We start from the raw sequence: 24,740 nt of genomic DNA, 5'->3' as shown, positions 1-24,740 counted from the left end.
TGGACTTAGTATCTTTCCCAAGGATATTTGGCATTCAGACTGGGGCAGACAATGATCAAACCACCAACCTTCTGATGGATCTTTGCACCTTGTAGTCATTCAGTCATTCATAAACTGCTCTGTACACAAAACAGTTTTGAATCAATTGTGAGGTCAGCTAAAACTTGGCAGCTTGAGAGTAAACCTTTGTCATACAATGTTTGCAAGCATAGTAGCAAATCTAAAACAGAATAGTTAAAAAAGATAAGAATCAAGGTTTTGCAATGACCCATTTAAAGTCCAGACCTCAACCTGAGTGAAGTGCTGAGTTAACAGAGCTGTGCATAAATGATTGCATACAAACCTCAATAAACTGAACCAACGTTGTAAAGAGCGGGACAAAAAAATGTCTCCACAATGCTATAAGAGACTGATGAAGTCATGCAGAAAAAATATTTTTGCTTCTTTTAAAAAGAGTTTTTGCTTTTAAACCCTGTTCTATAAGATTCTGCATTATATTGTATTTTATAGGAATGCTCACATGTGCTGATGATCAGTTAAGTGCCTTTGATTATCAGCACCTAGATGCTACTTACACTCTTAATTTCTATGGAAGCAGTAAGGGTGTAATCAGTTTGTCACACATTGCCTCAGTTTTTCCTGAATAAATAATGCCATTGTGTAATATGTCATCTGAGATTGCCTTTAAATAATTTTAAAAAGACCAGATAATTTTTGATACATGAAACCTTAGGAGGGCATATTTTCCTTTTCATAGTAAGCCCACACAGGACACTAACTATATTTTACAAGCCCATTTTTACAATACGAGGTTGGAAACTCTATTTCCTTCTCTCTCACTCTCAGTAGCATTTTTAAAACTCCACCCCTCGGGCAAAAACAGTCTTGCTTTCCCATCACAATGTGATCTCAGAGATGAGGACATGTTGTTTTCCTGGAAGAAAAAACACTGGTCCAACACAAAGCTAACTGACCTGGATGCACCTATAGCTGTGTTTGTGCCAGCCTGTTACATTACAAGCAGATATAGCATGATTCATCAGCAGTAAAGGAAGTGTAGCTGCAAGCCTTCGATATTTACCACACAGCACCGCAAAGCATGTTTTTCTTGACAAGAAAATAGAAGCACAAGAAGCAAAAGTGAATTATAATTTACCTGGTGGCTCTGAGTTTTTAATGACTTTTATGACTATAACCTGCTCCTATGGAAAGCTGTATTGCATTATCAGGTTACAAAGCATTTCTTAGACAAAGCCAAGAAACATTAACACGAGCATAGACCTGCTAACGTATTATATTTTTTGATAATGATTTCGATAATGATTTGTATTTATAGTCTTTTTGCCCCAGCAACAACAAATCTGCCCATGTGTCTCCTATCTGAAATGTCCATATTTTGTTCTTTCTGTCATGGTCCTGGGTCATTTTGACCCAGCGTTTTGTGTTTTGTGATTATTTTCCTCTGTTCTAGCTATTCTGTGTCCTCCCCCCTTTGTGTCCGGTTCGGGTCTAGATTTCCTGTCTTGTTCTGAAAGTCTGTGTCTGTTGTCATTGTGTTCAGCTTGTCTCCTCCGGTCCTCATGTGTATTAGGTTCAGCTGTTCTTCCCTCTTGTGTGTGATTACCTGATTACCTTGTGTGTGTATATTTAGTGGGTGTCGGTCTGTGTTCTTTGTCGGCTCGTCTGTGTTTCTTGGTATCCTGTTCCTTAGTCTGCGTCTCTCTGCTCCGCTCTCTGTTTTGTAGACTTCAGGTTTGCTCTTTAGTTTCTCCCAGTTTAGGTTTGTCATTACTCATGCTTCATTGCCTGTTTTTGCCACTGCCACCGTGTAAATAAACTTCACTCGTATCATCAGTTTGCTGCATTTTGGGTCCTCCTTTTCCTCCACTCCACACGGCTCACTCCGCCAGCCGTGACACTTTCTCTCTTTTTAAACGTTAAAAAAAAGGTGAAAATTTCCATCCTGCTGGGCGTCGTCAAGCTGAAGGTGGGTAATCCTCTTTGCCTTTTTTTTAAGTTAAAAAGCCTGCAGTAGCAAGCAGTAGCACAGTGAAAACCGAGTGTAACCAAGAAATTAGATATACAGTGGGCTTATTTCTTTATATAAGATCAGGCTTAGCTCTTTCTTCTAAAAAGATTTCCTTATTGAAAATGAACATGCAATTCAACATGACCTTGAGATCCTCAGATAGCTGCAGCTCCCCTAAAATTTATGAGGGGGGAAAAAAGGGGGCCAAGGCACAGTGTGAAGACCGGTCAATAATCCGATAAGCAGAAGGACAGACGAGAGAAAGTCAGTGACGAGTGACCCGGTCACACAGATGCAGTGTTCATCACCAGAGAGTGCTTTATCCAGGGGAGGTGCAGCACTGAAGGGAACAGAAGTATTTGAAGTCATTTTTCTCTTTCGAGCACCCAACTCTCAACCTCACAGTATGGTATTAGCCTGCTCTCTGCTTGCACCCTCTGTTCACCAACTCTCTCTCCAATCTTTACCAAAAATTACTAGAGCACAAAGAAAGTAACAAAAGCAAGAGTACAGATGTGAGAGGAAAGAGGTTGGTGAGAATCAAAGTGGGGGGTTTTTAAAAGAAAAAACTCATGTGCATATGTTATAGTGCAGACTGCTTAATTACTTTTGCATAAGTGAGTGTTTGCACAAGTTTGCTCATACACTCACATTCATTAGTATCAAATCAAGCTGATCGAATCATTGTTTTTATATTTAAAAAACATCTGTTTTAAAGGGTGGGACCTACCGCCTTAACAAGTTTTAGAAATATAAATTAGAAATGTATAAATTTACTGAACTATACTTTCACGAGGTGGTGAGTCAAGAAAAAAAACCCACCACATTTTGACTGATATCTGCTTTTGTCGTCAAACATTTATATATAAATAAACAGCATATAATATCAATGCAGTAATTTTCTTTTTGGGTTGTCTTTTCTTACCATGTAATCTCTGTTGGCTTTTACTGTACAGAGAATGGATGACACTGAACCCACCTACCGCTGAATTGTCTCCGCTTGGAGTGTTCATTTCCAGGATGCATTATCAGGAAAAAGGAAATCGCATTTTTGATGATCCGCATGTTTATGGGGAACAAGAAAATGATAATGAGATCCAGTCTCTCAACAGTGGAAGTTTGTGGGGAGTAAAAGGTGGTACACAGGCGAGGCATGAGAAAAGTAAGTAAAGTGATGTGCTATTTCTATAAATGATATTTTAAGTCATATGTTATTTATATTATAACGTCACAATGGAATCACAGTACCAATTAAATTCTGGCTTAAACCTCAGACTCCGGCTTGTGAAGCAGCCCGTGACATTAGGTTGTGAAGATAAATTAATTTAAAAAACCTGCATTATTAATGTGGAGAATAAAGAATATATATATATATATATATATATATATATATATATATATATATATATAAAAATAAATAGTTTGTAACAATAATTGCTTGTTTGCTTTGATTTAAACAATATTTGCAATGTTTCAGAAGTTTAAAATTAAAGCATCCCTGCTCCTTTTTACTTTTTTTTGGACTCTTTTTGGAGTTTTTTTTTAATTCACAATGATGGTTTGAGCGTCTGTCTTTCTTCTGATTGGCTGGCTAATGCAAACCCAAGGTGTCAATAGCATGTTGGAGGTGCTTGGTGACTGAAATACCACATTAAGAATAACCTCTCTCTGAAGTCATGTTTCAATCTGTCTGAAACCTCACATTTTGGCTCACAGAAGCTTACTCTTACATACACTCACCTCATTATATGAAACTCTGTTCATCTTTAACATGAGCATCCATCATTGTCAGGTGTCATTGTCATCATTTTCAACAATTTTATGATCGATTAAATGAGTATCAACTGTCCAATGAATCAATCTAGCAGTGCCGGCTATTCTTATTGACAGATTTCCAGGCTTATATCTATAGCCAGTCATACACAAACTGAGGAAGGTAGAAATATCTACTCAATACATGAAAGAGAATAGAAAAAAACATGGATGATTAAACATTTTTGGCACTTTAATTTGGCTACAACTGCATGTGAACAAAATGGGCCGATGGTGCGACTCAAAACAAAGTTATTTAGCTGGTACTCATGATGCTGTTACCTTGCACCTTTCTATAATTATGCTTAGCCTGCTGATTCATTCTGCGCTCCTGACACAGCAGCACAGTGGTTGTATTGCAGTCATTAGGACATTGTGTTGGTGCACACTACACAGCATCACTGCATGGCAATTGACACAGTTACTTGACAAAAGGCATCGGGACCAGAATCCGCATTAGAAACAAGCAGCCCTGGGGTTTTCAAATGTTTCAGTCAAATTAATTGCAGACACTGAATCATTGTGTAGCTGTAGTCTGATAACAAAATAAATGCACAGATAACTCAAAAAGTAAAAATGAGGGAAGGCCAGGTTATAATAAAGTATGGTTTGCAGATAGTGACAACGCATGTGGTGCTGGATGTGTAGATATGAGGTCATTCAGGTCTTTTTAATAGGATGATTCCTTCACAGTGGAGCCACATTTTAAATAAGCACTGCGATGTAGTGATTCAACAGCAACACTTATTCCAATACGGTGCCGGTGCATCAAGCTTTTAAATCTGACATCTGTGTCTGTTTTAGTCTCACAGCACAGAGGTCTTTAAATCCATCTCTGGCTGACTTCAGTTTATGCTAACGAAGACGCTGTGTAGGCTAAAAAGCCGACTTGACTTTAATGAGAAAAATGAGGGAGATCCAGGGACTATATGGTATCACTCGGTGTCCTCTATTGCATGTAAACAGGGACATGCTGGTTTTTAAAAAAAAAAAAAAAAAACGAAACCTATAGCTCTATAGATGTCGGCAACATCTAATTCACAGTTATTAAAAAGGTAAGACTCTCCCTTTGGTAAAAAAGAAACTTTTATAAATGAATTTAAAAGAAAGTGGGGGAAAAAGGAGTACCTTTGTGATTCCAGGCCAAATATAAAACAAAAAATTCCTATTAAACTTCCTGGATGAAAATGAATCTTGTCATGTGGTGAAAAAGTATGATACATGAAAGCGAGGTCAGAAATAAAAACATGAGGTAAAATTGAACTCTTTACCGCTGCTAGGAGTAAGGCTTGAAGCTCGTTTTTGAACTGGGCAGTTTCTGCTTACAGAACAAAATGACTGGATGTGCGTCTGAAGTTAGTGGGGGTTGGTCTCTGGCAGAATACAGGATTTTAATATAATGATATATTCTGAGGTGTCAAAACACATCATTAAGGGTACAGAGGAGGTTGTCGAATGTTATCTTTATGGGAGAAATAGTTAGAAGCAGAAAGGAATGCACAGGTGAGATTTGTGGAGTTTCAAGATGCTGACAAGTGATTTAATTTGAAAAGGGGACACTAGTTGCATGTTATTCGTTTCTCCTCATTTCCTAACCAGCTTTATATGATCATCTGTTTGCTTAAAAGCAAAAGATGTTATTTCATTTGACTAAGATTAAAGCATGTTGTCAAAAAAAGGCGTGAAAAACATTAACTATGTGTCTAAGAACAGTTAATTCGGGGGACCGTGGCTCAAGAGTTGGGAGTTCGCCTTGTAATCGGAAGGTTGCCGGTTCGAGCCCCGGCTAGGACCGTCTTGGTCGTTGTGTCCTTGGGCAAGACGCTTCACCCGTTGCCTACTGGTGGTGGTCAGAAGGCCCCATGGCGCCAGTGTCCGGCAGCCTCGCCTCGGTCAGTGCGCCCCAGGGTGGCTGTGGCTACAATGTAGCTGCCATCACCAGTGTGTGAATGGGTGAATGACTGGATATGTAAAGTGCTTTGGGGTCCTTAGGGACTAGTAAAGCGCTATATAAATACAGGCCATTTACCATTTAATTGTAAATGAGTCGATGTGGAAATGTGAAGAAAGAAAAAACAATTAGGATGGAGGATGGGGTTGTTTGCCCGTACCAAACTGTAAACTTGTTGTGTGTATCAATTTCCGTCCAGATGCTATAAACTGAAGAATTTGAAGGAATTTAATAGGTTATCAACAATCCAGTAATGTGTTCGCCCAGATGTGAAACTTGAATAATACCAAGTTTTATTGCGGAATTATGATATTGCAAACGTTTACATGGAGAAAGTGTCTGGACTTTATTTCTGTGAAGGCAAATTAGCAAATTAATTCTTAAGCCAAGGTCAAAAACATTTTAGTGGTCACTGTTATCTTGAACAATGAGCACTAAAATCTAATCAGTTTCATCCCCGTGTCCTTTAAGAGTCACCTTTAGTCAACAACCTCTAATCAGGTTTTCATTAAGTTCTCGTGATTAATATTTGCACCGATTTTAAGATATAAAGGCATAAAATCCCAAACACTTACCTTCTCACCTTGAGCCATGCCACTACTATTTGCAACTGTTCAATTTTAGGTTTTTTAAACATTAAATAAACAACTAAAAATATCAACAACGACAAGCATTTTCTTTCAAGTGTAGAAATTTCGTGTCAAAGTATAATTTATTTGCTTTTACCACAGTCTGCAACCACCACTTAGATTCTACTTCCAGATATTTTTCAAAGATAAATCTTTAAAGACACTGAAAGACATGTCACTAAACATAGTTCAGGAATTTTCATTATGATGTCCTTAATTTTTTTCTCTCACAGGTGTTTGTATTTTGTGTTACAGGCATTCTGAAAAGTGATACCAAAGTGGCATAACCTATAGTACTTTTAGGTTCCACGTGAGGCTGGCTGCAAAAAGGGCGTCAACCCCCAGAGACTCCAATGTTACGATGACCATCTTTACAGCTTTAACAAGCAAATATACAGTCAGGTTCAGCCTTAATGTTTAATTTAACCCTCATAACATCTATGAGTGGAGTGAACTTTTTTTTTTTAACTCATTAACCTGGATAACTGAGGTAGGGGCACGGCCGCTTTGATTGAGCCAATCAGAGTCTGTCAGGCCTCATCTGTTCCTTTGAGTCATTAAACTGGACCTCTCCCTGTGTGTGTGCTCTTGGTGCCTTTTGGAGCATTTTTAATGACTATTGCTGACTGGCTGTGATACAAGCCCAACAAAAAGTTTTTGTTTGAGCTCTGATGAATGAAATTCTAGTATTTTATTAGCCAATTACTTTGTACTGTTTAGACATATGTGTATGAAGCGGTGTATGCGTTCATAAAGTAAAGTATCCAACATTCCATAACACTAATGTTAAGTTATACAATGAAAACCTGTGACTGATATCACATTGGCTCAGTCCAATTTTTACATTGTTTTAAAACAAACAATTTTGCATTTTAATTTAGTTTTGCCTCCTCTGTGCCAGAGTCCCCAATACTGCGCATAAGAGAAGATGGTTCAGCACCTAACTGAAACGCATTGAATTTACACACTATGTGGAAATTGGCGGATAACAATGTATGAAAATTAAACGGGGTCATGCTGGTTTATAGTATAATGTGTTAGTTAATGAAAAAAAGGAAAGATCTGGAGAAAGATCTGGACAGAGAGAGACACTAACAATAAGAAAATGGACTAATGAGACATATTGAACTACGCTGCCTAAACCAAAAGCTAAGCTTATGCATTTTAAGCCAGTCACATGGAAAACAGCCTGTCCATGAACCAAGGCTTTTATAATTGAGGGTAAAATAAGATGTTTGTTCTTCAGTGCTTTGGCAACGGAACAAGAAATAAAACATTTCGTTGTCTGTTTGATAGATTACCATCTGCCCACTATTCCCACAGCATGATTCTTCAATCAGGCACAACCATAGATCTTTCCAGATAAATCCCCCCTCTAATACTGTAAGGGGTATAGGGGAGAGGCAGAGAAAACAAATCTAAAATCTAATTTAACTCACAAACAGTAGAATGTGTACATCAGATTACAATCAAATTGAATTTCCTCCTCCCTGTCTCCCAAGTTGCTTTTTTTCTACATCCACGTGTACACAAACGGCGCTCAGTTTGTGTTACCTTCAATATTACAAGACATCAGTTGGGGCAGTCCATTGCTCCTTTCCACACAAACTGAGCACCCTCAGTTTTCTACGGTTTGGGTCTTCAGAACTTGTCCGGTGGGTCCAAATACCTTTGCAGATATAGCTTTCGTGAATGCAACAGACACTAATCATTTGCAGGTAATTTCCCCAGGCAGGGAACTAAACTCATATATTTCCCCTGAGGTGGCAGTCTGAAAATGCTCCTACTTTTTGCTGTTGCTGTTTTACATACTTCTTATCTTTCTTATGTTTTCATCATACTTTTCTTACTGCCCTCTGATAGACTCGAAAAACAGCAGAGTAGGTTTTATCACCAGAACTCAAGACTGTGAGTTGTTTGGTTTGCATTAATAATTTAAAGTAGCTGATTTCAAACACATACTGTGTTTTGTGCATGCTAAGGGCTGTGATGCTCAAAAATAGGTTTTGGTAAGGAAACAAAGAATCTGGGGAATGAAACATGCAGTTTTTGTCTTTAGTAAAAGAACTGCTCAGACCAGCAGCTATTCAAACATCAATTATCTCTGACACCTTGACAAAGACTGAATGCCAGCCATTTGTGTTGTGTGCACAAATTCCCCAAAATCATTGCTCAATTTTAAATGTCTCCACAACATGAAAAAAAAAAAAACTGGCAAATACACAAAAGCAAAAAAAAGACTTTTTTGACAAAACTTCATCCCTGCTCTGCCTCAAAAAATGGCTGCAAACAGGAGTTAATGTGGAGAGTTGTAGTTCACACATGAGCAGCAGTGACAGGCAAAATCGTCTCCAAAAAAAGTCTAACATTTCAATTCAAAACAATTTATAGATATTTTAGAGAAGCATTGCATTAGGTATCATTTGAAACACTGAACATAGACTATAAATATCCGACCAGCTATGGAAAAACCGTCAACTTGAATGGGTGCAAAACACCCAGCTGATTCCAGTTAAACATTTCAAATCCACTGCACTTTGTATCAAAATCACATATACAATCCTAATTCCCAAAAAGTTGGGATGACGTCTAAACTATTAAAACAAATAACATAAAGCAAAATTGTCGATATTAAGAGACGCTACGGCAATGAGTCGGACTTGTTCTTGGTGCTTCGTTCCTCAACAGGAAAAAGATGAAGAGCCTACTCTACATCAGGAGCAAGTTACTGCCCCAAGTAGAGGAATTTAAGTATTTCGGGATCTTGCTCACGAAAGAGGTGAGTGGGAGATCAACAGATGGATTGGTGTTGCAGCTGCAGTGAAGCGAATGCACCATCAGAGAGAGCTGAGCCTAAAAGCGAAGCTTTCAATTTACTAGTCAATCTACGTCTCTACCTTCACCTATGTTCATGAGCTTTGGTTAGTGACTGTAAGAAAGAGACTGCGGATACAAGAAGCAGAAATCCATCTAAGGGAGATTCCCTATTTCTCCCTTAGAAATAGGGAAAGGAGTTCAGCCATCAGGAAGCTGTAGAGTAGAGCCAGAGTATGAATTAAACTATGTGCAAAACACTGTTCTTTAATTGTGCCACTCAACAGAATAACAAATATTTCTAGTTACAGCCAGTTATGGAGTTAACTCCATTACCTACAGGTTCTCCCAGTGTCACCCAATTTAAAAAATCCGGAAATGCATCTAATGGCAGGGCCAGGAGATGTGTTTTTGCATGGAGTCTATGCTTTCCTAGCAGCTATGAACTGGCCAAACGGTTAGTCATTAGTGGATCCAATTCAACAACCATTGATCAAACTCTTTATGACAAAAGACTGACCCTGAATCATAATACCCTCACATACAGCATTTAAAATAAGCAATGAAGTCATAAATCTAAACTCTGGAAGCCTATAATTTTGTTTCTGTGCCCATGGATTGTGAAAGAAATTGAGCCATGACCTCGCATTAGTGAGAACTACAGAGCTGGTTCTGTCTATTGCAGTGTTTGTATTGTTAAATTAGGCAGAGAATTGGAGACAGCTGCATACTTTATTTTTAGTTTTGTTTTCTTTTTCAGAGTGTACTTAAAAATAGCATTAACTTTCAGACAAAAGTGTCATCTCTCAGTCAGAGTTTATTTTCTCTCTCTGTCTCCTTCTCACTACCAATTTTGTTTCCTCATCTCTCTCTCACACACACACACACACACACACACACACACACACACACACACACACACACACACACACACACACACACACACACTTCCCTTCTTCTAGAAATATCACATTAGGGGATCCATTAAGTGGGGAAAGGAGAAAAAAAGCTGCCAGGGGACAAACTGTTAACACAGCAAGGTCAGCGGATAGCCATCTGACCATTATCAGGAAAGGTCACAACCATAAAGCTAATGTGTCTGTATGTGCATGTGTGGGGGTTTGTGGATACATTAAAATGGGGATAAATTGACCATTTTCACAGGGATGCAATATGGAGTACAGAGACGCAATGGGCAATTTGCACACATACATTTCTCTCAACATAATTTACCAAAGTTTATTCCTCAAACTAAAAGCTCTATCTTGTTCTGCCCTAAGTATCCGTCTGTGATGTCCAGATGAACTGACACAAGCCAAGCTGTTAAGAGTCATAAGAGAGGATGTTGCTGGGGGGACAGGACCATTAGCAATCTGTGCTACTCTTTCCCAAGCCTGAAACAAAATACACATCAAACCCTTCTCTTTGAATTTCAAAAAGAAGTGATATTTACTCGTGTTTTTAAGCCAACATGCGTAAATCTCACTATATTGACGATGTACAAGACGTCTGCTTTTCATTCTTGTTGTTTTAAATGTGTTTACTTTTATTTTTGATTATGATTTATGGATGCAGATGAGCGATGGAACTCACCAGATACCCCACGAGGCGGTGTTAGCACAATACTTCACTCACAATCCGATATAATTGTGTATTGCAGTAATACATATAGCAATTCATCACCGTTTTCAACTCTAATTTATGTCCTCAAATTTAAACTTTCTCAATACCAGTTTTATCCAATAAGATAAAGACAGACTTGGTCAGCTATTAGTCTGATGGGTCAGTTTGGCAATTATATGCAATTTGTTTCTGATAATACAACAATTACCTGTGATAAATCAGTGAAAACCACACGTTGCTGTTAAAATAGAGAGAAATTCACATTTAACTCTTACATGTGCACTCAGCACTTTTCCTGTTCTATCAAAATATCACCAGAATGCAACAAGCTGGCAGCCAGTTGAGTTAAGTGTGCTCAAGTCATGCTCACTGATAAAAACTCACTCAGATCGGTGGCAACATGTTGGCAAACTGCATTTTTTGGACTTTCTAATGTTTACTTGAATATTCTAATATGCTGGGTTTGTTGAATGTCTATATATTTGTTTCCTGTATTTTGAATATTTAGTCTAGAGTTTAGTTCTTATTATCGATCTCCTGCCTTAATATTTCCCATCCTCTTGTATCTAGTTGTCTGTCTTTGGTTATTTGCATCACCTGTGTGAAGTCAGTCACATCTCTGTTTATCTTTTGCCTATATCAAGTTCATGTGTCCTGTGTTCGACTAACGGACGTACTCTCCTCTTCAGCCCCCTGGCATAGACTTTTCCAGGGAGGCTGAGGAGTGGGATCCCCCTATCCGATTGTTAAGTGATGACGTGACGAATCCTACTTCCGGGCCTAAAGTAGTCTGCGTTTAATATGGCTTTTGTGTTGTTAACATGTTTAATGTTATGTATTTTCTTCTATTTAATCTCAAAAAGCTCCTAAAACAGTCAGTGATCACTGTTGACCTCCCTCGGCTTTTATTACCGCTAATCATTTATTTAAGCTCAGTTTTTCAAACCTTAGGATGTAACTACAGCCCAGCCCATGCAGCAGTATGAATGACTAACCTCATATTGTGGATGGATTATCTCAGTTATTCTCCTGGCTGAAGTTTGGTCCTTTTACAGCATCCTGCCATGCGATTACATTTGTTCCTGACCACCGAGAACACTCACGTTAACTTTTATCAAGTGGAAAAAAAGTTAGCTTGTTTATATTGTGCTAACATAGCAATGTCGCTAGCGGTCACGTAGCACATCATTATATACCAGCTAGCCCAACTTCAGTAACCCTACAAACGTCACTGCTGTTTAGTTTTCTGTCTTCATTTATGTTGGAAGTGATAACAGAGCTGTACGTTTTAATTTGTTTCCAAAACCCCGCAGTCAGGACATGCTATATTGTATTTAGATAGAAGCTAGCGAGCTAACTCCCTGCTAACTTCTAACTCCGTTAAATGTCATAAATTCCGTTTTCATGGATGCCTGGATGTTAAACTCAATTGTTACACCTGGTAGAGCAGAACGCTGATCATTTTATTAAAGATGAAAGACTTTAGACAGTTTTTCAACTCTCAGTAATGCCATAGTGATCGTTTGATATATGGACCTGCAGCGGAGTTTAGGTCCAGACACGGCTAGTGACGTCAGACTGAACAATCGGATAGTTGGAACACACCCTCCGGTCCCCTTTCTTAAAGATGGGGACCACCACCCCGGTCTGCCAGTCCAAGGGTACTGCCCCTGATCTCCACGCAACATTGTAGAGGCGTGTCAACCAAGACAGCCCTACAACATCCAAACCCTTCAGGAACTCGGGGCGGACCTCTGCCACCAAGGAGTTGTTTAACTTCCTCAGTGACCTCACCCCCAGAGATTGGCAGATTTTGGCTACAAAATCTATTTTTGTGGTGTAAACCAAATCCTAAGCAGATCACTTCTTCCATATGTAATGAAAGTCAGTTAAGGTTGTTTCTGAGAGTTTCTTTTCACAAAAACGGGATGGACATGGTGTCACAGGGATCCTGACCTTTAACAACTACAATAAGTTCTTTCTTCTTTCTCAAGACATTCAATGCACACTGCATTCATGAGAGTGGTACAGACAGAGGTGCGTACTTTTTTTTTAAGTACTAAGAAAGTAATCAGATTGTAATTTTAATTAGATTTTCACTTCTAAAAGCCTGTAACAGGTGCCTGCAGCTACCTTTGTCTCCGGATCACCGGGAGGCTCTCACCCACTCAGCTTTCAGCAGCACGCAAAAGAGGTGTCGTTTGGTTGTCAGGTTCAGCTCTTTGTGGTGGGCTGGCAGGGACCTGTAGTTGCCCCTGCTAGATGAGCCTTTTTGTCAAAAACACCCGCTCATCTGGGCCTAAGGCAGGATTCACACAGGATTCAAAACCCTCGGTTTTCATTTACTTTGAATCGGGTGATGTCATGTTACTGACATACAGGTAGGTTGGCTAATGCTAACTCAGCTTGGCTAGTTTGACTTGTGATGACAATTGGTCATTATCACTATGAGGATCATTCCAGCAGATATACGCCCTCAAATATCAAAATCCTACTGTCAAACATTGGAGCGGTGATGTGAGAATGCTTCCTAAGTGATCAGATGATCCTGTGTACCAATTCCCATTGGTACACAGGATCTTATATTTATTATTTATTATATTTATTTGTTTAACACATTTGTTGTATTTTTGTATTACTTTTTAAATGGTAAATATAAGTAAAACTACATAAATATTTGTTATAATTGGAAACCCCCAGTTTTTATATCATTACAAATCTACCCCATAAGTGAATACTCACAAAAGAACTGCATATACTGTTGAAACTTTGCAGGACCACAAGTGTCTATGTATCAGTCTAAACTATGTGCTACTTCAGGCTGCACATCTGCTGCGATACTGCGCCTGTGGTTTTATTTCTTTTCATTCTTCTATGCCAATGATTTGTCCTCATCCTCCTTTATTCTGTTTAATGATCTATTTTCAGGCTCTTGCCTACTCTCGCTCGTACAGCATCGGCATGGGTGGCAACCCCACCATCTGTCCTCTTCACCCTCCTTCCCTGTTTGCTGCTTGCTAATTTGCTGGTTAATTATAGAAATGCAGGGGATCAGTGCAGTCTCTTCATAACAGGGGCTGTGTTTATTGTCTGTGGAACTTTAATGAAGTGATGTAACATTTGCCCTATAGGCCACTTACTCAACCAGATATTCACGCAGTGGATTAAAGTGTGTATACATTGATAAGTAGCACTGCAGATTCTTTACTGTCAGCCAAGCAGGCATTTCCAAGGGAAGATCATTCGCTTCTGTAAAATTGCTTGGACAGCTAGAATTCAAATTGGTGCTGTGAAGCTTGTTAACACATCCGTGAAGTCCTACAGAGAGCTGCAAAAAACATGCATAACAAAAACAGTGTGTACCACATTGGACCTTTTTTTGAAGTAAATTTTCTGCATTGGAACAGCAACAAATGTGTAAATATTGTATTAATAGTTGATTTGAACCAGCGTGGACTTGCCGTCTGTGGTTACTGCTTCAAACCAGCTTTAGTATTAGCAACATTATTGAATGTGTTTTTAAGAAATTAACAACAATCAATGATATCAAATGACTGGAAATGGTAACTTTGTCCTTAACTTGCTGTTAATGCCAGAGAGCTCCAGTTCCATAAAATCAACTAAGTCTACAGCTCTTTTTCAAGTAACACACTATACGGCAGGGGTGTCAAACTCAAATACACAGTGGGCCAAAATTCTAAACTGGAACAAAGTCGCGGGCTAACGTTAATATTTATTGAAATATATTTATTCCTCCAGATATAAGAATGAATCTTTTCTTATGGACTCAAACACGTTTTGCTGAAAAACTGAATATGGAACAAGCAAAGCTTAATACTAAACAATATATATAAGCTGTATAATACCAGTAGGCCAGCTCTAATAGTAATTTGGTATGGCTTCGCAGGCCAAATGTAATTAGGCTGCGGGCTAAATTTGGCCCGCGGGCCAGAGTTTGACACCTATGCTCTACGGTATCCCAGAGATTAGACACAAATCTTAAGATTTGAACGTTTTGTTCTTTAAGGCATATATACATAAGTATTTTAAAGCAACAAAAATTGCACTAAACTATCCAAGGTTATTTTCCTCTTCTGATCCCTTTTGTGTTTTCAAGTAAAACAGTGAAGAAATATATAAATATATATGTAACGTTCATTTTGAGCTTTCAAAACAAAAGCCATACATAACCGCTTATAAAGCCGGAACTGACTTTTGCAATAACAATACGTTTACCAGTTCAAACGCACCAAAAATATACACATTTAACTTTAATCATATACAAATGAAGCGAGTTTAAGTCATAGAAGGACCATCTAGTATTCAGCCCACTGAGCAGTCTTCTCTGCTGTAGCTGAGGTTATTTAGACCTTGGGTTGCAGGTGGGATGGCAGATGTCTGACAGCGAAGCTAATCAGACTTCCTGCTTGGTCTAATGGTTGAATAATTGTCCCGGGCTTAGCTGTTGTCTGATAATGCCCTATCAGACCAGAGTCGTCTTACAGAGCAGACAGGGATAGAAAGTAATGCAATAGGGAGCGCGGGCAAATTTTATTAGAGATGATAAAGAATGGATTCATAAGTCTGGATCAAAAATAGCGGGAAGCAGAGAGCTGCAAAAGAAAATGGCTCTCATCCTCTGACCTTTCAGATGGAGAGAGAGAGAGGGAGGAAGCGAATCTCACTGTGTGTTGGGAAATATTCCCTGTGAGGAATTATTGCCCGCAGTTACACACAGTCTCAGTTGCTGGTGCTTTGTGTACAGCAGATGAAAATGCAATAATTATTCTTAATGTATAAACACTGCACCTGCCAACTTAAATAAACTTCATACTAATTACAAACGTATTATCCACTCCTCAGTTTACTGCATGTATAATTGAAGGAGCTCTTCATGATGTGTATGATTAGCAGCAATAAATGTAGAGAGCCAGTGATCTTCCTTCTTCAACACATTTAGACATTTTATTTCACAAAAAGCAGCGAAAACATTACAATGTTGTTAAAAATCTGAAGAATCTGTTCTTTTCGATCACAGCTCGGAACCTCAAAAAGGACAGATGTTTTAGTTTCACCATGCTGAGTAGAACAGAAATGTTCCTCCATGATAAAAGCAAATTAGAATCCTCTTACATCCTGGCAGCATGCCACCAGCTCCTTGATTCAATAAGACATTTCAAATTAGCTTAAAAGCATCTTGGTATGCCTGCACTGTTTTGTTTTTTAAACATTTCTGGCACTGAATATTTGATCACATCAAGTTTTGTTCTTTGGATTTTCTACAAAAAAGAACTTGACAGTAGCCTTGGTGCATTCGCGAAAAGCCTCATTGTAACACACCGCTTTCTTCATATCCACCAGCGATGATTTGTGCAACAGCGTGTTATCTTCCTCCCCCAAACTAAATTTCAATTTCTTTAATTTATTTAAGCACATCCCCAGCCTGTGTTTTTGGGATATTTACAGTGCATTTTGGGTTGGTTTTGAGGTGGCGTGTTGGTGTGCGAGTGTAAGTGGCTCTGCCACATGGCAGCAGTGAAGATCTATGCAGAGTCTTATCACCAGCTCACACGGTTCCCCTGCATTGTTCATGTTGGTTGAAAAGGATAGATGTGTTGCTCCTTTTCCTATATGTCTAAATGTGCTGTGTGTTTCAATCTCAGCGGCATTAAAATGAGCAGACAGATATGTTTTTGATATCTGCTACACTTAAGCTGCAGACAGGCTTAATCAGGAAACCCATTTCTTTTAAATGAATTTATTTTTTTTACTTTAATTGTGGATTTTAATTCTCATCAAATGCTAAACTTCATCAGTTTATTCTGATTGTCATAGTAATCCTAATCTGAGCAGAGGCTTTTTAAAATGAAATACTGCTTACAGCCAAAATATTTTAAGTGTAGCATTTGTCAGAAGATTATTAAGCTCATGCTTTCTTGCATCTCATCAAAGGTGTAAAGTAGCTTTAAAGTTTTGTTGCCCGTGGTGACTCACGCTTCAGCAGAGTTCAGGCCGCAGCTCATTGATGCGCTCAGGCTGCCGGTGTTGTTCACTGACACCGACGGCCACGGGGAGAGAGCAATGATGCAAGATCAAAAGAGAATCACTCTAAACTCTTCAGTTTGAACATAATAGGTAGCCCATGGGTTCAGATAAGCAGGTAGAGTCTGGTAGAACTGGACACGCAAATGGAAACAAGATTTCTTTTTCCCCTGCTGAGCAGAACTCATTTTAGGCTTCTTATTTATCTTCAGACCAATTTATTATCATTTAGTAGACCCTTCCTTTCTTCCTTACTGTATTAATTCAATTAATCAGCGCTGAAACTTGGCAGTAGCAAGCTTCTGCATCCTAAGCAGCAGTTTTCGGCAGGATATGTCTGTTTCTGTCAGAGATTTGCGTCAGCATGCCAAATATCCCGCTTTTGTCTGTCACTTGATTGGCAATGCAACACATCTCAGCACCTTGCCTTTGCAGGTGGTGTGCCCATATGGCTGCAGCTCCATTTTGCTCCTATGGGCTGCGGTACAGTCCCAGGCACTCATACTCATAAGCCCCCGTGCCAAGTCAGGCTCCAGCAGAGGGCCCTGTTCCCACTAGTCCAGGTGAGGTTGATCATTCCAAAGGTTGCAGTTAATTAGGGGTTTTGAAATCGTTTGTGTCTGGCCACCTGCAGGGACCAATTTACCTCAGGAGACCTTAACAAGACTGACGGCTAACAGCTTCCAGGGTTATATGGCTATACCGAGAAAACTGTCAATGCATCTATGTCTCCAGTGTGCTGCTGTGCCTAAACTCAATACCACCTTCTCTAATGTCAAAAGACATATTTATATTTTCATGCAATCTGACACTGACCCAATAAGTCTTAAAAAAATAGCTGAAAGAGAAAGATGACACACTAAAGGCTGAATATTTACCAAGAAGTGGTGAATTTGTAAACTTTAATCTAGGAAAAATAATCAAAACGTGATTTAAGAACACGTTCCAGCTGTGATCTGTCATTTGGAATTGTTTGTCTCCAAGCTTATCAATTCCCTTCATCAGTGCTGGCACGTTTTTCTAATAGCTACAAATGACAAATCATTGACGTCATACTCATGGCAGTGGAGCTTTTCTGCACCTGTGTTCCATGCAAGGCTTTAATGTATTCTGTCTCCGCATTGTTTGATTATTTGATTTTTTTTTTTTAAACTCCTCACAGGAAACCATTCTGACATTAAAATGTCTACAACAAAACAGAAAAATATGAGAGATAGAACTACTGGTATTAGCTCATTTATTTTAACATATGGATCTTTGCAAAACATCTACATACCTATACGTTAAAAATAAACCAATAAAATAACTTGTTTAGGTTACACAGAACAAACATCTGATGCCATAATCCAGCTCTGCTGCAAAAACATGGAACAACAGTTATCTTTTACTCAACCGATAGGAAATAATCAAACCATCAAGGACCTGTGCTGCATGAAGCTTTTATCACTAGACAATTCATTATTCAGTCAGCACACTTAAACTTCTACGGTTTGGGCCATATGCTGACCAAAAATCCTAAATATTTCAAAGGAGGGCTCAGACTGTAAATTGCTCTCTGTGGAGCCGAGATGGGTTGTGAACTCCCAGCCATCATTTCAATTACTCCACACCAAACTAACCCCTCGCTGGGCATGAGCATTGGGGAAAAGGATCCATGTTATGACTTAACCTTTACCTTCAGTTGTTCAGCCACTTTCTGTTCACTTATGTTCCTAATTAAGGTAGGATAAAGCCTCTCTCCCCTGACTCCCACTGATTTCTCTCTTCACCATCAGCAGTGGAGTCTAAATCAGCAAGAGCTGCATCCAGGCCTACGCTACACAGCTTCTGTGACTTTACCACACAGTATGTGGTATTGCGGGTGGATAGTGCTCCATTAACCTCCCCCTGCAGCAGAAATCCAGCTTTGTGTTCTCTGCCACTTGACAGACAGAGCTGGTGATGTTTTTTTGTTCAATCTGAAAAACTGCAGACTTGTCAGCCTACCTGTTTTACTGTTTTCCCCATGTGGGAAAATAAATAAATCAGGAATCACTAAAGAAACCTTTAAACTGAATTTATGGCTGCACTAGTATCAATATCCATCATTAACAGGTCCCATTTACATTTGATTGGCAGCTATTAACTGTGTGTAAGTTTACATGCATGATTTATACTGAATGGCTCCAATCACTTTTTTGACACAAAACCGATTTGTTATGTCAACTCTGTACTGTAAAAAGCAAAATAAAAAAAATAAAATCAAGAGTAAAAACTGGAGTATCGGTTTTTTCCAGATTTTCACTCTCCATGAGATTGTTTTACAATCTGCTTGAGCTGTCAGTCTACTGTTGAGGTACACGTGCACTGAGCTGCAAAGATTTTTTTTTTTCAGGATATTATCAGTGACAGCAGATGTAGTATTAATGTAGGAGTAATAGCATTATGGTTTAAAGACACAGGATATAATTCTTTATTTAGATTTTATCCTGCAGGGGAACGGAGAGAGTTTCTCGTGGTTCCCTGTTGAGATAAAACTGGAGAAAATACCTCCAGCAGCATGATTTTCACAGAGGATGATGATTTCAGTGCGGTATCTCTCTACCTGCCTTTATAGCTCTCCTTTCATGCAGTGATGTTACTCATAAAGGCTAATGTTCTAAGACATTATCTTAAAAGCTGCCATATCAACTTTAGTCTATGGCTGCCTGAGGGGTGAACCATGGCCAATGTTGTCTGTGTGTTTGTGCGTGAAAACGCAGGAGCACGATGGCTGGCTGTGGAAAAGAAAACCCATTTATTTAAATGTTTCCAGATTTACGAAGATGAGATATTAACAAAACACTCCTTAACTCCTTAATACAACCCTTAAATATGATCTGTTTTGCAAACGAAAATGAAACTGAAAAAGCAATTAACAGAAAACTGAAAAAAACTAATTTGTAATTTTTTTTTAGCTTAAGGTTACTGTCCATAGCGATCGTACACACAAGTAAAACAACTGCCTGTGTTAAAATTATTTTCAGTTTAAATATAAGATTTAAGAAACAAATTGAACATCTGTCATAGCTAAGAAAAAAACCTTAATTAGAAATCGAAAAATGAGGTTTGCTTCAAGGTTTTCATCTTTATAATCAGCATTTATAATTTTCATTTGGTTTCAGTGATTTCTTTAGAATGGCCCAGAATCCTTCATAACAGTCTTTTAAATGAAGACTGCAATAGTAAGTGTTCAATTCTATATTAAACCTGAATTCTAAATTTAAGAGGTGTGGCCCAATATTTTTGTCCACATAGTGTATAAACCAAAACTGATGGATCACACTGTTTACATTAGCAAACACTCTGTGCATGCACATGTTTATAGTCTTTATCGTTCCTGCGCTTCTGCCACACTGATTTTTTCTTGTCAAACAGTTAACCTGCTATTGTCATGGTAACATTTAACTGTATGCAACACTGCTATAGATAAAAACACATAGGAGAGGAGGGATGAGGAAATAATGTGTAATATTTCTGCAACAGCATTCCTGTGTGTATTTTCCTGTGATTATACAGTTCTTGCTTTCCTCAGGCAACAATGCAATCATGGGTCACCTCAGCTTTCTTAAAAAAATTTTAGGCTGTGGTATTAGAAGTAAACATCCCCGTGCATTTCAAGTATAGCAATTTTTACAGTGGTGTTGCATTCGTTTTTGTTTATATGCATTAACTCACCTATATCAGTGTTGCCCAGTTTTTTATCTTTCACATACAAAACCAGTAGCAAATTTTTAAATCGCTGGCAGAAATAAAAAAATCGTTTCTGTTCCGTACACAGGTGTACAGAATAAAGTCAGTGCACGCTAAGTCTTTGCAAAAATTCACAAATAGTTAAACAGTCAACAAAATGTCCAAAAAATAACTCCACCTTTCAAAAAATTAACTCAGTACAACTTGTGGAGGTGGTCATTGTGCCACATTTTGCAACAACCTGTACCTGTTTTGACTTTTTTGGTGTAGGAGAGGCAGCACAGTACAGAGGAAGCTTTACACTGCATTCCTGCCCATTATTTACGCAGCTGTTTCAACCAAATTTGAACACATCCCAATTTTACTAGTGTTTTCCCTTCATACTGTGAAAGTGAAATGGTTGAAATGGCAAAATAGTATAATATTAGCAGGACAGTATCAGAAAAAGAGCACATCCTCTGTTACACACAAATATATTGCACAGTGGATTAAAATATTGGTGTGTCATACATGCTGCACTGCATTCATTTTTATTGTAATACCCCGTGTGTCGTTATAGTCCAGCATGATATATTAGGGGTTCTGGGAGACGAATCGAGTGTATGGGCAACTCTGAGTAAACATCCTGCAGATGATAAAGCTCCTGCATCCAGCAGTAATCTATTCCTGGATAGGAACACATTCTCTTTCTATTGGTGCAAAGTATACGTGTGCACACATTTACAAACACAGAGACGTACACACCGCTATTCTTGGACACAGCTAGACCGAGGGGCTGGCCCTGTCTGGCTGGCACTGCCAGCAGGACAGCTGACACTGCAGGTCGTGTGCGTGTGCCCATATGTTTTATGTAAGCTATAGGCCTTGAGAGCAAAATATTTTTTTGCAAAATGAGGGCATTTTGGGGCCGCTCATCACTTCTTTAAACACCCATTGAAGATTCTCACTTGTTTTTTTTTTATTAAGGTTTTGGTCTTAAAAAATAGATATGAACTAGAAGGGACCTCACAAATATAGCACAAACGTCTTCAGGTGTGCCAACACAACGGTGTATGAGTCTTTTGTTTCCCTGCAATACGACACTTGCAGTTAGTCCGGGGCCATGGGGTGCATTGGCCTAGATAGTGAAGGTGTGTGCAGAGCACAGAGAAAAGTAAAAATGGAGCACTGGTTTCTCGGGGAAAAAATTAAATTTTAATGAAGTCAGAAACTTAACACTCTAATGCGCAATGACTCCATGCTGTTGTGAAACATGTTCAACACACCTCTCCAAAATTCAACCCAGTCACAGTCACAGATTTAACATCCTGCTTCCTAACAATGCAGTGCAATGAATTCTGATTAACAGAGGAACATTTACGAGACTGTGAATGGTGAATAGTGATACAAATCCAAACACTTTGACTGTAGTCAGAATGAATGTTTTTAGTTCATATTCTTAGTTGTTCCCAATATTTTGAAAAGTTGAAAAAGAAAAATGTCTTTAGGCAAAATAGCTCTACAGCAGAAATACTGTACTGTATGCTCTTTTAAATGAAAACCACACATTACTGGTTTTGTGTTAGGCATGCTTATTTACGGCTGGGTGATGAAATTTTGGTTGAAACAAGTTTGTTGATGTTGCGCAGTCATAAAAAAAATAACAGAATTAAAAGGATACCACCAAAGCTTGAGGCTGAAAATTCTCACCATGAACATGTCTAGTTCAAGTCCAGCAGGGCGATTTGTTATAACATGCTGCCATAATAATATTTTTAAAAGGAAAATAAAATATTATTGTTATTAATTCAATATGACTGCTTTTTTTTGTAAGTAAGTAAGTAAAATTTATTTATATAGCACATTTCACAGATGAAAATCGCAAAGTGCTTCACAATAAGATCAGACATACAAGTTAAAATTAATTAAAAGCCTGTTTGTATAAAAATGTCTTCAGCTGCTTTTTAAAGGAGTCAGTGGAGTCTAGACAGCGTAAAGACAACGGCAGAGAGTTCCACAGCCTAGGTGCCAGTGCCTGAAAAGCCCAATCCCCACGTGTTTTAAACCTAGTACGTGGGACCACCAGTAGCCTCTGACCTGAAGACCTAAGTGCTCGGGATGAAGCATGAGGTTTCAACAGGTCAGAGATATACTGGGGAGCTTCACTATGCAGAGCTCTAAAAGTTACAACTAAAATTTTAAAATGAACCCTAAAATTTACTGGCAACCAATGAAGAGAAGCCAAAACTGGAGTAATGTGTGACCTCTTGTTTGTACCAGTTAGAAGTCTTGCCGCTGCATTCTGTACAGACTGAAGGCGATCCGGCGCTGATTTGTTGAAACACGTAAAAAGACCGTTACAATAATCCAAACGAGAAGAGATAAAAGCATGAATAATCATCTCAAGTTCTGCCTTTGATACCAGTAGTCTGAGTTTAGAAATGTTTCTTAAATGATAAAAACAGTTCCGGACAAGTTGTTTTTTCTTTACTGATCTCATATGTGGCATTATTTAAATACTTCATTAAACATTGGTGATGGTAAAGTTACCGACTGGTGATGTACGCTGAACCTGACACCTGAAACAAACACAGAATGTCACATCGCATTTTCAGGGGGATGAATAAATGAATGTGATACATATATATGAAAATCAAAAAAAAAATTGGGATTCATAAAAAATCTTTAAAAATTACCCATTATTGCTATAGGCTTTACTATATTCTTCCAAAAACAAATTCCTTCAGATTGGCCTACCCGTTAAGGAGGAGATAAGGCATTTACAAAATATATACATACAAGGTATCTTCATGCTAAAGTGAATAAATAAATAAATTCATGGTGTCTCACATCAGGAGTTTCTTTCTTTTTTCTTTTCTTTTTTGAGCATTGTGGATTATGGAATCAGGCAATACCATAATATCTGCACTTTAATAACATATCTCACCCTGCTGGCAATGCGATCAGTCATCTGCGATCCCACAACGGGATGATAGGATGATCAGACTACGGGGAAAATCACTAAATGACTAAAATGGATTGCCTTCCAAGAGCTACTATCCAAACAGAAAATCTACCCATACTTGGTGCTCACCAGGGGTTAATTTCAGTGCCTGGCTGAAAGTATCATCACAAGAAATAGGAGGTAAAGACAGAGGAAAGAAGAGGACAAGATTATTAAGAGGTCATTTGAGGTAATGTTGACAGACTGTCAAGGCAGTCCCCAGAGCATCCTGGGAGAATCTTGTCTTAAGTCTCTATAATACCAGTTAAGTCCAGCCAAGGTTCTTTGACATTCATGGGTATCAGTGCTGCGAGACAACAGATTTTATCCTTCAAGCGGAAAACAGTCTTCTCGTTTGCAGAGGTGTAAGAAGCACAAAAAAAATTCCACATAAGGGAACCAGCAATATTACTTTAATTACACAGCAGAAATAAATGAGCAAAAGGACTCTGGGAAGAAATCTGGGCCGATAAGAGGAATGAAGACGCCAAGCGCTACAGTGAAAGTGATTAAGAAATGTTGCACTAACATGTAAAGGTTTAAAGGAGAAAGTGCTTCATTTTGACACATTTGTGTCATCATTTCATGATTATTTTTTATAGTAAGAGAGAAAAAAGACTGAATGAAAAATGTGGCAGTTCACGTTTTAATTTAATATTCCATTTCTGAGTTAAAATCCCTAACATAACACCGGAAGTTTCTTCCTTGTGGCAGTGTTTTCCAAAGGAAATTATGTAAAAAGACTCTTTAGCCTCAATGAGGATGTTGTGTAAGGGTGAGCAAGAACAAGAGTGAGTGAAAGACTTGAGAATGGAAATAAAGCAAGAGATAAAGAAGCATGAGAGGGGGGGAAATCAGCCATGAATTAAAAAAGAGGAAGCTCCAGCCTTATCTCAAGACAAGTAATTTTATTATCTATGTAAATGTTGTATTTCTCATTGTAGATCACTTATTTATGCAGAAGGCAACATGTTTTTTTCTGTAGCCTGTTGAAAATGATCAATGGCTCTGCTATGCACTCCTGCGGTTTGTTATTAATTTTCCCTCGCTCCTCTCAACCCTTCACCTCTGATACTGGAAGATATCAATAACACAAACGTGGCTTTTTTAAAAATCAACACTGCAATGAAGAGGGGGTTTATCAGG

The 24,740-nt window shown here is 38.5% G+C and overlaps 1 protein-coding gene and 1 long non-coding RNA gene across 2 annotated transcripts in view; one reads left to right on the top strand and one right to left on the bottom strand.

Annotated features, from left to right (window-relative positions):
• Positions 1–24,740, bottom strand: part of LOC113011309 (calsyntenin-2-like) — a 154,377-nt gene that overhangs the window by 101,398 nt on the left and 28,239 nt on the right. The gene's annotated exons all lie outside the window — the stretch shown is intronic.
• Positions 1,923–8,635, top strand: LOC113011310 (uncharacterized). Its single transcript, XR_003270515.1, has 3 exons — positions 1,923–1,987; positions 2,986–3,191; positions 6,677–8,635. It is a non-coding gene; the product is annotated as an uncharacterized LOC113011310 (long non-coding RNA).

This window comes from Astatotilapia calliptera, chromosome 18 (assembly GCF_900246225.1).
Source record: "Astatotilapia calliptera chromosome 18, fAstCal1.2, whole genome shotgun sequence".
Taxonomy (NCBI): domain Eukaryota; kingdom Metazoa; phylum Chordata; class Actinopteri; order Cichliformes; family Cichlidae; genus Astatotilapia; species Astatotilapia calliptera.
The sequence above is the reverse complement of the archived record's forward strand: the minus strand, read 5'-3'. Positions and strand labels throughout refer to the sequence as shown.